Source organism: Triticum dicoccoides, chromosome 2B, assembly GCF_002162155.2.
Source record: "Triticum dicoccoides isolate Atlit2015 ecotype Zavitan chromosome 2B, WEW_v2.0, whole genome shotgun sequence".
NCBI classification, from domain to species: Eukaryota; Viridiplantae; Streptophyta; class Magnoliopsida; order Poales; family Poaceae; genus Triticum; species Triticum dicoccoides.
This window is the reverse complement of record NC_041383.1, coordinates 711,048,733-711,061,148: the sequence shown is the minus strand read 5'-3', so window position 1 is coordinate 711,061,148 and position 12,416 is coordinate 711,048,733.

The window sequence follows — 12,416 nt, the reverse complement described above, 5'->3', positions numbered from 1 at the left end:
CTAGAGGTGTGGCCGGCAGGGTCTCCGGATATAGTCCGACAACTACTCTTTCTGCCAGGACATAATGAAAACTGTCACATTTTGGCAAAAATAATAACGGAGCAAGTTTAATTTGTACCTCTGCGCCGGCGTCTCAATCCTAACCGCCTTCCTCTTAAGCCTGCCCGGCCCGGGTGCCCTTTGCTGATGAGCCGCCGCGGGATCAGCACGGCATCCCGATGGCCGTTTCTATAAAAATGCAACATATGTGTGTAAGGTACGGCATAATTCGGAAGTTAGGGCTCCGGCTTTACTTACATTCGACACTGGGAGCAGCCCGGAATAATCGGCAAGGATGGACACCAAGGCGCCATCACAGCCTGCTTGATAGAATGTCCGTCGACAAGCTCCACAGATATATCCGGATCTTCTTCAAGTCCGGGGTCGAGAGCTCGGCCAGGATCCTCTGGCTACGGAGGTGGGCTGTTGAACTCCTTCACGACCCTTTTCAGTTCCTGCTTTGAAAATAGCAAGGTGAATGTTGGTGACAAAGGACACAAGAATGAATAGAGTCGAGTAAAGAATGACAGCTTACCTAGCTTGGGGGGTTGTACATAGAAAATCCATCCCGCGGCTTAATGCGGAGGAACTCCTCTTCTTCTCCTTTGTATAAATCGGACAATATTCTCGCCAGAGCGGTGGCGGAGTTCGGGCCTTTACGACTGTAATGGGTGGCGTCGTCTTCTCCGCTGAAGTGCCACATGGGTTTCCCCCAATATTGAAGTGGTTGCACCCCTCGCATTATGCATATTGACATAACTGCTATTATTGTCAATTCTGATTGGGCCAGTATTTTTATCCTGCCCATCAGACAGAGAACTTCCCTGTCATCTTCCTCCTGGGGGCTCCGAGGGCGCCAACTTTGGCGTTTCTTTAGCGGGGCGTTGGTGAACTCACGAAGGCCTGTCCGGACTGGGTCCGGAAGGGGAACATCATCTACATAAAACCACTCTGATGGCCAGTCTTCGGATGCCTTCTTTGGAGTGCCGGATAGGCATCCGGTCTGGGCGACGCGCCATATTTCGGCTCCGCCCACTTGATATGTAGATCCCTCCTGATTGCGAGGGACGAGGCAGAATAGCCTCTTCCATAACTCGAAATGAGCTTGGCAGCCCAGAAATAGCTCGCAGAGGGCAACTTAACCTGCGATGTGCAGTATGGAGGCAGGAGTGAAGTTATGCAGCTGGAGGCCATAGAACTCCAGGAGCCCGCGGAGGAATGGATGGATTGGAAACCCAAGTCCTCTCAGCAAATATGGGACAAGGCATAACCGCTCCCCCGAGATGGGTTAGGAAAGTTCTGCGCTTGCTCCCCGCCGTTATAGGTGGCTAGTCCGGCTCGGACGGGGACCAGGTATGAAGGTGGAAGAAACCCTTGGGTCTGCAACTCTACTAAACGGCTATGGGGGACTGAACACTTCTTCCAATCACCCGGCGTAGATCTACGGGAGCAAGAGGAGGAGCTGCGGCGACCGGCCATGATGGAATGGTTTTCCGGACGCGCTCTGTTGAATGCTTGCTTGGGGAAGATGGTGAGATTTGGATCTGAGGATCCCCGTCTCTTCAAATAGATGGTTCGCTTACAGGGTCAGGGTGGCAAATGCAAAAATGCCCCGGATCCTCGTATTCGCTCGACACGTGGAGATAGCCATTATTGAAGCACAGAAGCCGAGAAGTACAACATTGATGTGCAGCCGGACACTGTTCGCTACGACAGATACTCTGGAGAAGAACCCGCCTTGCAATGCCGAAGACAATCTGCACGTCGGACTCATTGTCATTTGAGCCTAGTTTGGGGGCTACTGAGGGAGTCCTGGATTAGGGGTATCAGGACAGCCGGACTATATACTTTGGCCAGACTGTTGGACTATGAAGATACGAGATTGAAGACTTCGTCCCGTGTCCGGATGGGACTCTCCTTTGCATGGAAGGCAAGCTTGGCGATTCGGATGATAGATCTCCTTCTCTATAACCGACTCTGTGTAACCCTAGCCCCCTCCGGTGTCTATATAAACCGGAGGGTTTAGTCCGTAGGACAAGAACAATCAGAATCATAGGCTAGCTTCTAGGGTTTAGCCTCTACGATCTCGTGGTAGATCAACTCTTGTAATACTCATATCATCAAGATCAATCAAGCAGGAAGTAGGGTATAACCTCCATCGAGAGGGCCTGAACCTGGGTAAACATCGTGTCCCCAGTCTCCTGTTACCATTAGCCTTAGACGCACAGTTCGGGACCCCCTACCCGAGATTCGCCGGTTTTGACACCGACAATGGACAAGACCCATCCGTTAGCTTAGCATAATGATCATTCAGTTTATTGCTACTCCTTCATGTCAAATACATATTCCTTTGACTATGAAATTATGCAACTCCCAGATACCGGAGGAATACCTTGTGTGCTATCAAATGTCACAACGCAACTGGGTGCTCATAAAGATGCTCTACAGGTATCTTGAAGGTGTTTGTTGAGTTGGCATAGATCGAGATTAGGATTTGTCACTCCGAGTATCGGAGAGGTATCTCTGGGCCCTCTCGGTAATACACATCATAAACTTGCAAGCAAATGACTAAGGAGTTGGTCACGAGGTGATGTATTACAAAATGAGTAAAGAGACTTACCAGTAACGAGATTGAACTAGGTATATAGATACCGACGATCGAATCTCGGGCAAGTAACATACCGATGGACAAAGGGAATTATGTATGTTGTCATAAGGTCCGACCAATAAAGATCTTCGTAGGATATGTAGGATCCAATATGGGCATCCAGGTTCCGCTATTGGTTATTGACCGGAGAGGTGTCTCGGTCATGTCTACATAGTTCTCGAACATGTAGGGTCCGCACACTTGATGTTCGTCGACAATATAGTGTTATATGAGTTATATGATTTGGTGACCGAATGTTGTTCGGAGTCCCAGATGAGATCACGGACATGACGAGGAGTCTCGAAATTGTCAAGAGGTAAAGATTAATATATAGGACGATGGTATTCGGACACCGAAAGAGTTTCAGAGTGCACGGGATAGTCATTGGGTCACCGAAAGGGGTTCCGGACACCCCCGGTAAGTGTATGGGCCTAATGGCCCAAAAGGGGGGGGACAGACCAGCCCCTGGTGCGCCCTTCTTTGGACAGCAAGCCCTAAGGGAAGGAAAAGGGGGAGGGCTAGCCCCTCCTGCCTTTCCCTCTCATGGGAGAAAGGAAAGGGGTCGCCACCCTCCCTGCCTTTCCCCCGCACCTATATAAGGCAGGGGGAGGCGTGGCTTGGGAGGGACTCCAAGTAGGATTCCTCCTACTTGGGCACCTCCTTTGGCTGCTCCTCCCTCCCTCCCACCTATATATATGTGGGAGGGGGCGCCTAGCACATAACAGACAATTGCCTAGCTGTGTGCCGCGCCCCCTCCACCGTTTACACACCCGATCATATTTTCGTAGTGCTTAGGCGAAGCCCTGCGAAGATCACTTCACCATCACCGTCACCATGCAGTCGTTCTGCCGGAAATCATCTACTACCTCGCCGTCTTGCTGGATCTGTGCATTCGATACTAGATCGGTTGGAGCGCAATGAAAGTTCGACTACATCAACCGCATTGTGAAAGGCTTCCGCTTATGGTCTACGAGTGTACATAGACACACTCTCCCCCTCATTGCTATACATCTCCATGGATAGATCATTGTGTGTGCGTAGAATTTTTTTTGTTTTCCATGCAACGATTCCCAACAGTAATCATGTGTAAGCATTTAAAATAAACTAAAATCACCAAGTAATCATGTAAATCAACTAAGAGCATCTATAATCATCTAAAAGCATTGAAAAACCATCTGTGATCATCTAAAAGCATTTAAAATGATCTGAAATCATGTAAAAGCATTTAGAATCATGTTAAATCATTTACAAGCATATACATTCATCTAAAAATACCTAAATCATGTACAAGCATCACAATTCATGCAAAATCAGTAAAATCCTAGAATACCTTAGTTGTGCTCTTTTTTTTGCTTGTTTGGTGAGATGTGCATTCTTCTTCTTGCCTCTCTCCGAATTCTTCTTGCATCCTGACTTGTTGTGTCCAGGATCTCCACACATAGAGCATTTTATTGTGGTTCCATGCTTGCTCATTTTCTTCCCCTAAGGAGCTTCTATTTCTTCTCTTTTCGTGTCATTTTTCTTAGCCTTCCTAGCATTCTCAAATATCTTGGAGCTTGAGACCTAGGATTTGTAGACACAGAACACATCTCCTCACCTTCTACAGGCTGCAAGTAAGGCTCATATTTTTTTGAACACCTCAACAGAGTAGAAAGGATGAATGTAATCATCAGTTTGCTTCTTAAACTTGTAGATAGCACTAATGGCATGGTGCCAAGGGAGACCAACCAACTAGAAATAGCCACAGGAGCATGTTCCTTTTTCAGGATATACAATGTACCGCCTTACCCTTCCATTGATATGCTTCACTTCAAACCCATTTTCTCCATTCCAAAGCACCTCAAGATATTGTGTCCAAGCAATAGATTCCTTGAGCTTTTTAAAGATACCAGTGCATATTTTCCCTGTCATTTTCTCACCCTTCCCCTTTTGTTCTTGAATTCTCACAAATATTTTTCCCAATCTTCTCTTGCATAGAAATAATTGGATAGAACCTAGCATCAACAGTGGCATGGTTGAATGACTCACAGAGATTATTGTCAACTGACTCACAATTTGGTCCCATTGGAAAAAAACCTTGCCCAATGCACTGGCTCTGTCCTCATCATGTCCTTAGCCCCTTCAGGTGTCTCTTATGCTAGCTTGGCTCTGTAATAGTTTAAATCTTGCTTATTTGAAGCTTTGGCAACAACCCAAAAAAAATTCAGCCAATCATGAGCTCTGTGCTTCTTCCTCCAGTTAGCATATATGTGCCTAGCACACATCCTGTGCTCTGCAGTTGGAAGATAGCCCTTCATGGCATTAATCAGGCCCTTTTGTTGATTAAAGATAAACACCCAACCAACTCCATTGTTGTTGATGTCAAGATCCGTGATGAGTAGCCCAACAAACCATTTCCAAGTTTCATTGGTTTCCTACTCACCTACAACCCAAGCTAGTGGATACATCTGCTTGCTAGCATCCCTACCTATGGAAAACAAGAGCTCACCCTTCACTGCCCCTTTGAAGAAGCATCCATCAATGCCTATCACTTTCCTGCATCCAGCCTTGAATCCTTGCTTCATTGCATTGAAGCAAACACAGAATCTCTGGAATATATTTTGGTGCATGTTTGGTGGATCCAGACACACAACAACGATGCTTCCAGGAGTGCTCCTAAGCAGCTCCAATTGGTAATCAAACACTATGGTATACTCATTATTCATACCACTCATCAATCTGTCCATCATAGTTGACTTTGCATATTTGTACTTTGAGGTTGAAACATTAGCAAACATGTCTTGCAATATAGTGGCTTTCATGCTTTCTATTTTCCACATAGGATTAGCTAGTATGAAGTGCTCATACCTCTATGCAATCAACTTAGCAGTCACAAGCTTGTTGCACCTATTCTGTGCACATTGGTGCTCATCATTGAAAGTGATCACTTGGAGTCTGGATGTTCTTGATCTTTTGGCTGCATAGATGAGCCAAGGGCAACCATCCCATCCACATTGCGCCCTAACTCATCATTTTTGATTCCATGAACCTGATACTCCTCTTAGTAACCAGACCATACCTTCTCAAAGCTTTGGAAAGCTGGTTCTTGCTTCTGAAAACCATGGTCAATGCAAAATGTGGTATCTCAGTGTCATTGTTATACCATGAAAACTTGATGTTTCTTTTAACTACCTCTTAATCAGAATATTCCTCATAACTATAGTCCTCATCAGAAGAATCATACTTCCAATCCTCTTCTTCTCCTGCTATTTGTTGCTCCATGTTGGCAATAAGCTCAATTGGTACCAGACATGATGCATCTCATTCAATCCAGCTCTTGCTCTATTTCATTCTTTTCTTAGACTTTCTAGCATGCCTCCTTAGCTCCACAACCTCTGAATCTTCTCCACTGTCATCAGTATGTGGAATGTGCTCAAAATCACTCTCTGAATCAGAACCTGATTTGTTACCATTAGCAACTCCACCTCCAACCTGGTTTTGATCTGCTGCAGCAACTGTATGTTGAGTTGGATCAAACACTTGAGAAATTGTAATTTGACTAACATTTGGATGTTGATCTACATTTTCATGCCTCGCAGCAATTGTATGTTCACTTGGCCTTGCACTGCTTATTATATGCTTCAATGGGCTGCTCATAACTTGTGTGACCACACCTGTTTCATTAGTGATGAGCACATCACTCTCAGACTCACCATGTTCAGCAGCACTGATGACAACATCATTCTATCTTTGCATAGCTTGCCCTCCCCCAACATATTGCAAATTAGGATCAATTTGGACGAACTCACCACCCAAATGGAAACAGACATTCAAAATCTCACTCGAGCCCATGATTTCACTGAAATAGACAAATAAGGCGAACCAAATTAACCTATCTTTGCTCTGTATGAACAAAATCTATGGCTAAATCACACAAAAATCATATCTTTTAGCCCGTAAAACCACCCCCAAAATCTCGGTAAAACCCTAACCATACTGGTGTTATCATAGGCTAAACTACGGGCATCAGACGAGAAGGGCATCGATGCGATTACCTTTAGGTGTTTGCGCCCCTACGTCGTCACGATCATCGCTGTACCATCGATCACCCGCCGGTCGCCATTGTTGCCGAGTGAGAGAGGTGGAACGCAGGAGGGCACAGAGTGCTCGAGGTGGACTGCCCCTGTGCCCTGTAGGAATGGTCGATGTAGGGGTGCTCTGCCTCCTCGGCCTCCGAAGGACCGCCAGACGGGACTCAATGGGTCGGCCCAGTCTATTCTTATCTCATACGCCAACCAATCACGACCATGCCTTGCCACATCGACAATCCCTGTTTGGCAGACGACTCCAATCGATTTGGACAAGGATCAAATAGATTAGGGTGCAATCGATAGGGATTTGGACTTTGGGGTTCATTTTGCCGGACCTCTACCAATTCAGGGTTTAAAATAGACTTTTTCCTTAATTGGTTGTGGGCCACAAAGAATGAAAAAGGACATACCAATTACCTGAAATAACTATTAAAGGGTATCTTTGCAAAGGTTACTCACATCGTTTACTGGTGATGACAAGTGTCACACTAATCATAAAATGTATTGCAACATTACGTTACACATGTCGAGATCTTCGAAACTAGATCTCATGTTACTAGATTTGGACGCACTTTTTTTCTCAAAAAAAACCATGAAACCAAAAAATCGGAAATTAAAAAGAAACCAGAAAACCACAAAAAAAGGAAACCAAAAGCTGAAAAAAAACAAAAGAAAAAACAAAGTGGAAACCGAAAAGGCACATTTTGTGCCTTTTCACTTTCTGGGAAGTACCGTGAGCACCGTTGTGCTCACGCGGAAGCACGACTGTGCTTTACTGTGAAACACAACTATGTTTTTACTTTTCACGAAGCACAGATGTGCTTCACGCAGAACCACAACTGTGCTTCACCTTCACTTTTTGGAAGCACATTTGTGCTTCACCGTGAAGCACAACTGTGTTTTTTTACTTTTCAAGAAGCACGGATGTGCTTCACGCAGAACCACAACTATGCTTCACCTTCACTTTTTGGGAAGCACATTTGTGCTTCAACGTGAAGCGCAACTGTTTTTTTTTTCACACAGTGTGCTTCATGAAAGATAAGCAACGATATTTTTTCCCCAAGAAAATCTAGGAAAAACCATGCAAAGTACAAAATCCTGAAAAAAGGCGCCGGATGTCCACGTGCATGGAGCATAGAGCCGATCACTTATCTATATCTATGTATATCTAGATCTATATCTATATCTATATCTATATCTATATCTATATCTATCTATATCTATACCTACTAATAAAGCAAGGTGTGTTTCTCCAATTTTTTCATCTGTTCACCGCCGAAAAGATTTTTCTTTTATTTGAGCTGGTACTAAATTTTTTTTGTGTCCATTTGTTAGAAAATAATAATGGTTTGTCCAGAATTTCGTATCTGGGCCACGCGCGCTCTGGCCCAGCGAAACCAGCCCACTATATTTACTGCCCAGGTAGTGGGGAAAACACTATTTGCCGCATAGTGCGCCATATAATTGGGACTTCGCACAGGACGCTCAAGACTGGGCCGGCCCATTTTATTTTTCTTCTTTACTTATTATTTTCCTTTATAACTTTTCTCCTTAAACTTTAATTTTTTTTCCACAAAAATTTCGGAATTTCAATTTTGGTTAAATTTTCGAAAAAAATCAGAAATTTAAAACAAATACTTTTTTGAACTTTTTTTTGGAATTTTATTTGTCTCTCTCCAAAAGTAGTTTAAAATTCAAAAAAAATAGTTTTTTCCCAAATTTTCTTGAGATTTTCAAAAAATATTTACATTTAAAAAATGTTCAAAATTCGAAAAAGATTCTTCTTTTACAGAAATGTTCACAAATTGAAAATAACGTTCGTGTCTGAAAAACTCACTTTTTAAAATTGTTCTGAATGTTGAAAACATATTCCTGCTTTTTTTTAAACACCAATTGAAAAAATATTAGTGATTTTATAAAAGGTTCATGTTTTCCAAAATGGTTTGTAAATTTCAAAAAATGTTCCTGTTTCATATTATCTCTCCCGTTGCAACGCACTGGCATATATGTTAGACTGCTAGTTATCGCTTATTAGATGTGGTTTCCTTCTCTGCAACTCACAACAACTGTCATGTCGTCAATCAACTGGGAGACGATCATCCCGTCAACTCACAACAACTCACAACAACTGCCCGGCGTTGCTGCCATCGTCGCCGTCGCTGCGGCCATCGACATCGCCGTTGAGTCATTAGTCATCATGGCTCCAATCACTGCAGCGTTATGCGGCCTCATCTTCTGCATTCCCTTGCTTTGGTACCAATTGTTGAAGCCAAATCTAGCTCTCTACTTTACGCAACTCTATGAAGAATAGAGAAAAAAAAGGTGTTTGTCGTGTGTGCAGCTCCCTCGAGAACAGGGGGACACATGTGTTTGCCATGCACACAGGACGTTTTCCTCTTGTGTTAAAACAAATACGCTTACAACATTGGAAGTGCCACACAGGCCAACCTTCCTGACTTTATGTCACTCACGCCTTGCACCTCTGGTGAAACAGAACTCCTGCTCGGGCGCATCCACGAGGCAAACTACTCAATCACCATCTTCTAACCTAGGTGCAAAGCCAAAATACATATGCAGATACATAAATAGTAAGGGTTAAAACTAACACCCGTAGCCCACCGCTGCACCGGGGGCCCTGTCTCCGGCAGGACCATCGCGTGGCCCCTGTCTTCATGCGACGGGCCCATGAGCGTGGATGCCGGTTCAGCGGCCGCGGCCGCTGCGAGCAGAAGCAGCAGCAGCGACCCCCGCCACATGTCGAAGGTCTGGTGCCGGAGCTTGATCTCTTTGCCTAGTTCGTTTAGCAAGGATAAAGAAACAGAGCATTTCGATGTCAGTTGGACTAGCTTTTAAAAGCATGGCAAAATTCTTCTCAATTTAAAAATCTTTATTACAATTGGAAGGTGCAGCATTGGCCTATATACATTCAGACAACAAACAAAAGCATCAGAACACTGTTGTTTTTTTCAAGCAGAACTCTCATTTGACTTATCCAACATCTTTTGTACTACTGGAGATGTGATGTTTGACAGCAGTCTTCACTGCGCTAGCAAGGTAAAGATTGTTTTGCAGCAGCAGAAAATGGCGCTTGGTAAGTATGGTAGTCAAACACAAAGCGATCAGATATGTTCGATGTATTTGTTCAGTTGGCAATCATGCGAGCTAGTGACATTGTTAGTTGTTACTATGTGCTACGGTGCTACTAACCTGACCGTGTTACTACGTGCCGCACAATTAGCCATATAAACCCAAAATCTGATACTCTGTATTCATGCTGAAAGCCTGAAACCGAAATGTAGTGTTCTTGTGTCGTGTGCACTTGCTGTATCAAGAACTCCATCCTATCACATTATTGGACTGCAGAACAGATGCTACCTTCATATGTTTAGCTTAAAACTGAAACAGTTAACTGTATATGTCACTCTCTCTGCAGCCTACTGGAAAGTAGTACATGGGCGCACTTGTTCTTAACTAAAGCTGTTGTTAACTCCTGTCTTAAACTCAAATTACTTCCTACGGTAACCAAGAAAACATGAGCAGAGGATCCAAATCGTTTCCTCACCAGGAAAGGTGGTGTGGCGGTGGACCCGAGCAGCTGGATCTCCTGCACGCCGTGGATGCTCCACCCGGCCGGCTGCGAGATCCGGTGGGAAGAGGGCTCGCACGGCCACTGAACCGGTGTGAGGCGAGTGTCGGTGAGATTGGCATGGAGAGAACGGGGATGAACTGGGAAGGAAATTTATAGAGGTCGAGCGGAGAGTGGGAGATTCGGAATTCGGTGGTCTGGTCTCCATTGTCTGCAAGCAAGTCGTGACCGAGTGACGTGACGTCGCGTTCCGCCGCCCACTCTGGAACAGAGCGAGAAACAAGCGACACGGGAGAAGAGATGTCAACTATCGGTGTCGGCTTGCATTTCAGTTAGGGAAGCTTTCAAGCACGCGTCGACGGACTCCTTCTGACGGCCGGCCAGGCCAGGCCGGGGATCGACGAGATTGGCTTTGCTATCCATATGACGCGGCCGCTCACATCCTTTCCGCACTTTCCTCCCATGCATATTGGGATGTGTCCTGGAAGATAAGCTTGAAATTGAAGAGAAGCGGAAAAGAAAACGGGAGCTAGAAGACGTCAGAAGACTATTGAGCCCGGATGAACAGTAAATTCATAAAAAAAATCAAAAAAATCTGAATTTTTTTGTGGTACACTTTGCCAAACGTTACAAGTGTTTGCAAAATTTCATCATGAGATCACATTTCTGGAAGGCGTGGCAAAAAAACAAAATCAGTGTTTCTAAATGCTTTCAAAAGTAGCATTTTCAAAACATCGTTTTTGTTTTTTTTATGTCACGCCTTTTTCGAATGTGATCTCATGATGAAATTTTGCAAGCACTTAAAAAATTTGTCAAAATTCATCACAAAAAAATTAGAATTTTTTGAAATTTTTGTCATTTTTTTTCATTTTTACTGTTCATACGGGCTCATTTGAGCCCGAGCTCAAATACTCCACGTCCAGACCTGAGTGATTATTCTCATACTGCTAACTTGTGCAATCAACGGCCGATCTGATCCTATACTACTCCCCTTTTGGCAGTAGTACAATGTACTGTAAAATCTCTTAAAAAATACGGGTCTAAGGGCATCTCCGAAGCGCGGACCCTTGAATTTGTGCAAACGTCGAGCTGTCCGGATGCAGTTTGTCATTCAAAGTCGTATCGGATTGGTCTGCCCACCAGTCCGGATGTCCGTACTTCCGTGTACGAAAGCAAACAGGGGGCTTTGCGGAAGTCCGGGCGCCAGCCACGTAAGACTCTGACATCCCCGGCCCACACAAAATCCTGTCCGAACCCCACGTCTCCATCCTTCTCTTTTTCTCCACACCCGCTTTCGATCTCACCAACACTGCAACACCGCCGCTCTATCACCCCAGCAAGCCTTTCCCGGAACTCAGCGACCTCTACCGCTACACCCGGTTTCTACGCCACTTGTCCTCCGTCGCCGGTACATACCGCTCGTCCGTCCGCCGTGCAGGTATCATCTGCCAGTACGGGGTCACCACACTCGGCAAGTGTTTGGTGAAATGTCCATCTAAATTTTTTGTCTCTTATTTGAAATAATGAATTCACACATAGAGTACATATACGAGCACTATGTTGAGTTGTCCAACGAGGAGGACTATGCGGATGAAACGACGATAATGCAGGCGGTCCTTGCAAATGCAGAGGTTGTGGAAGAGCATGTTCTTAGTTTCAACAGATCGATCAATAGTCATCGAGTACTCAATTGGAATAGGCCACGGGGCCATTTGACGCTGATGGACAATTACTTTGCCCTCGATGCCCTATTCACGAACCAATGTTTTTGGTGCTTTCAAATGCGAAAAAATGTTTTTGATCGCCTCTACAATAGCGTTCGGTCCTACGATGACTAATTCATTTTGAAAAAGGGGGCCGTAGGGAGGATTGGATTCCTTGGTTACAAGAAGTGCACAAACTGCAGCGCGGGGAGGGGAAGAGCAGATGGGGGAGGGGATGAAGAGGAGACATGCGCGGCCTGCGGGCGCAACGACAGTTCCACCGCACGTTCGCTTGACAACCGCAACCTCTCCGTGCGACAAAGGGACGCCCAGGCGAAACTGTTAAACGCGCACGCCAGCCCCTTCCTACG